Source organism: Rhododendron vialii, chromosome 5a (assembly GCF_030253575.1).
Source record: "Rhododendron vialii isolate Sample 1 chromosome 5a, ASM3025357v1".
Lineage (NCBI taxonomy): Eukaryota > Viridiplantae > Streptophyta > Magnoliopsida > Ericales > Ericaceae > Rhododendron > Rhododendron vialii.
The window spans coordinates 14,416,448-14,420,567 of NC_080561.1; positions in this window are offsets into that span (position 1 = coordinate 14,416,448).

A 4,120-nucleotide genomic window follows, 5' to 3' on the forward strand; every position below is an offset into this window, starting at 1 on the left:
TTGAAGTAAACAGATCATCCCATTGCAAACCATAAGTACAAAGTCACTTTAAGGCAGCCCTTGCTCTATTATGAGCTGCATTGACACACTATCTAGGAGACCATTGCGCAAACATAGATTGGCCTTTTCCGAATTAAGCAAGCCCTTAACAAAAACTAGGTAATCAATGTAAATGGTAAGCTTGGATATGCCTCTACCAATCGCCCATTTCAATAGCAATAGTCCCGCCCTGATCTCCACCATAGTGGCCGAAGAAGCAGAACATAGCTCCACCAGAAAACTCATCCTCTTTAACTCCACAATTTTTTACCCAAGCAGCTACTCCATTACCAACCTCCATGTCCCATGCACTATCTATGACAAAAGATTCAACATCCTCGCTGATCATATTATGACCATCTTTTGAAAAACAAAACCTAACCAGACTCCTTCTATTAGACCCTTGTTCATTCCTTTGGCGTTCATTACAAACATGCTCCTTTTTCCTGCTACTTGCCAGGACTTGAAGTTCTTGAAAAATAATATAAAGAATTGTCCACCGTACCAATATTTTTTCTAAAAAGAGCATCATTACACATACACCAAATAGTCCAAAGCAAGTAAATAGAGTCCTCAGTCGCCTCCTTATCTGGAGCATCTTTAAGCCAACTAGCAAACCAAGTATTAAAATCTAATAGATCCCCAATTTCAAAATTAAAACCCAAATGAGACACCCTCCAAACCCTACGTGCAAACTCACATTGAAAAAACGACAGAGCTATTTGCTTACAACCCCTTCAAACTCTCATTAAATTTTTACCAAGTAAATAGGTGTGATGTAAAGCAATATTACTAGAGGTGATGTGTGATAGTATGGTTTGTCTGTATAGTCTAGCCTATTAGTATCTACGTAAATTATTGGTGAAGTATGATGTAAGCAAGATTCCTTCTTATACCTATAAAAGGAGGACTCTTCCCCGTTGTAAAAAAACAAAGTCAGGGTTTCCAATAATATATCATGTGTCTTGTGTTCTTTCTACAAATCTTTTTTGATCCTAACCTACTTTGTGTTTGTACCCACTTCGTGTCTGGTCAATTTGGTATCAAAGCCAATGTTGCCCATTCTAGCTTAAACTCCTTCTGGGAACTTCTTTTCCAAAACTACTTCAAATCTTTTCTAAAGGGAAAAATTGAAGCGTATACTCTGTGGTTGCCTTCTAAGGATCCTCCACATCAGAAACTCATTAACTATTTTGGACATAAAATTTCTGTATCAATGGGTTAAAAGTACCTTGAGACTTTGAGTTTTGAGCAGCGTGTCTCGGTTTATCTACCCTAGTATACAGAATTTTATTAATCAAAATTGGTTGAGGATCTTACATTGGAAAGAAAAAAATTTGTTGTATGAGGAAACGAAGAACTCAGATTTTTCCTAAAAATGAATTATTTGTTTTCTACCCATTCCTCTACCACCTCGTCTCTTGTTCCTTCACGATCGTCCACCAGCCGAAATTCCTCCGCATCTTCTTCTAATCTTGAGTACTTATATGAATTTAAATATCTTCCTGATGATAGTAAGATTCCCCTTACTGATCTCATTTTCCTAAATTCCTATAATGCTTTTGTTAGACCACAAACCTCTGTAAAAAAGACCATCACCCAACTCTTCTCTACAAAACGACCAACTTCTGTAAAAGAGTATGTCCAAGCCTCCAAGTTTGATCAGTGTTTCATATCGACTACAAAAGCTAAACAACTTTTACCCTTGGAAATCCCAGTTGATTTGCCTCGCATTTGGCAATAACAAGGATTTACTCATTTTCACTTTGGAGCCATCAGATTGGCTATCACTTTCCATGGTAGAAAAGGTCTACCTGTCACTTCCAGACTTGCTCTGGTAGGCACCAGGTTTATACAGTACCAGCATTCGTGTATTGCTACAGTCCAAACCACCTTAAATGCTGGAACTGTTGTTTTTACCTTTTATCCCAACTTCAACATGCCACTAGCAGATCCTCATCTGCTAACAGCTCTGAAGGTGCAAGTTCAAATTGGTGGTGCTTCCCAAATTTCTACCACATAGGCAGCAACCCTCAACTATCAAATGGCCTATCGCCTTCAAAACCATGCCCTAGACATGTCATTACCCTCCTCCACAGATGAAGCCCTTTTTCTAACGGTCAACGCACCTCACCAAACTTCCTGTGTTCATGTTCCACGTCAGATTTCCCGTTCTGAGCTTCTCAAGCTTCTCCCAGAATCTTGGGTTACAACTTATGAGAAAAACCAACAAAAGCTTATACCTATTCAATCCTCAAATCCACTTTTCATCTCAAAACCTGATGGTATAGTGGAGATTTCATTCCCAAAAGAAACCTCTGCCTCCTCCTCCACCCATCCTGTCATTTTTCCCTCAAGAATAGACATGTTTATAGATGGTTCTGGAACTAGCCCTCCAATTAAATATTTTCAACCCAGTGGTATTCCAGTTTTCTATTCAAAAATCCAGAAACGGATCATTGTTATTTTGATGTCTGTGACTGTGATAAATGTCTAGAAAACAGTCTTCTAGAAGAAAAGGACTATGAAGATCCATGTCCACTATGTTCTCCTTTATCTCTCACTCCTTGTAAATCTCCACCTTCTCCCGAACCTCCATCTAATAATGGCCCTTCGGCTAACCCAGTGGGTGTTTTATGTTCACCTCATCCTCTTCCTAGACTGAAGCAGATTTTCCTCCTTTAGAGTTCCATAGTTCTCAAGAAAGGATGACCCACCGTCATAAAATTCCAAACTCCATTACCATTCTCCCTTATGGTAGCACCAAGGCAGTGTCAGCAGCGGAAGCAGCAATAAATTGACAGTCAACAAATTCTCTAGCTCAAAACAAATTTCTCCAGAGAATTGCTAACTCTCAGCAAAATTTGGAGAATGTTTTCCATAAGAAGTTATCATCTTTGGAACTTTTTATCAGAGATTTGCATCAGAAGATTCAAAATGTTTCCCAGGAACTTCTCCAGATGGCATATGCTAACCAAGCATTTTCAGTAGCTTTTTACCAAAAGGATGCTGAAATGAAGCATCTAAAGAATCAACTTCAATCTCTCCAAGCTTAGCAGTATTCTCAGCAAAAAAATCCATTTGACATGTTTGCGTCTTCCTCTCAACAAAGTTTTTCTGGGTATCCTCAAATGTCTCAACCCTTACCCATAAACCTTCAGAATTTGGTGAGTCAAGTTCTAATATCTTTGGGAGCTCATTAACTTTTCTTCCTCCACCAAAAAGACCATTTCCACCAAAGCTTCCTTTCCCAAAGCCCTAGATAAAACCTATCCGACCTTCAACAGTTCTGTCTCCACCATCAACCTTTACCTCTACTCTAACTACCTCCACTCCTTCTAAACCATCTGATCCAAATCCAAAATCATCTTAGTTAATGGTTTAGCTAACCTCAATCTTTGGCCCTTCCAAAAATCCAATCTCCACTCTATTGCATACCTTAGTCGCTATACTCGAAACACCATCTCCTTAGTCAACTATTGAGTTTAATTCAGATACTAAATCCATTGATTCTATGCCAATTTCTCATGTTTTCATGATGAACCCAGAAAACCCAGATCATTCTCCAGAGGAACATGTCGAAGATCCTATTATTGAAGAAGGTCCTGAGTTTGACACACCTCTATAAATTCCAAACTTTGATTCCTTCTCACATTCCAATATCCACACCCAAGGTTTCTCCTTTGAGAATATTCCTCCATCAAAATGGTTGGATAAACTTTATGAGATTTATGCTTGGTGCACTGCTGTTATGCTTTCCCCAAATGCTACACTAAGTATTGTCATTACTAAGTGTACAATAAAATTCTTTGGCCGTCTACATCAATGGTACTTGGCTCTTGGTGAGTACCGACAGTTACAGCTTAAACACCTGCCAACCCTTGATCAATTCATCTCAGTCCTGCATACTGAGTTTCTTGGAGATCATAACAACACAAAAGAGTTTGTTCGAGAAGAATATCTCAGCATGAAGTGCTGTTCATTCAAAAGAAGAGATTTGGAGACTCATTATGATTGTATGTCTCATAGATTTTATCTTCTCAACGGCATGGATGATGTCAACCTCAAGCAAGCATTTATC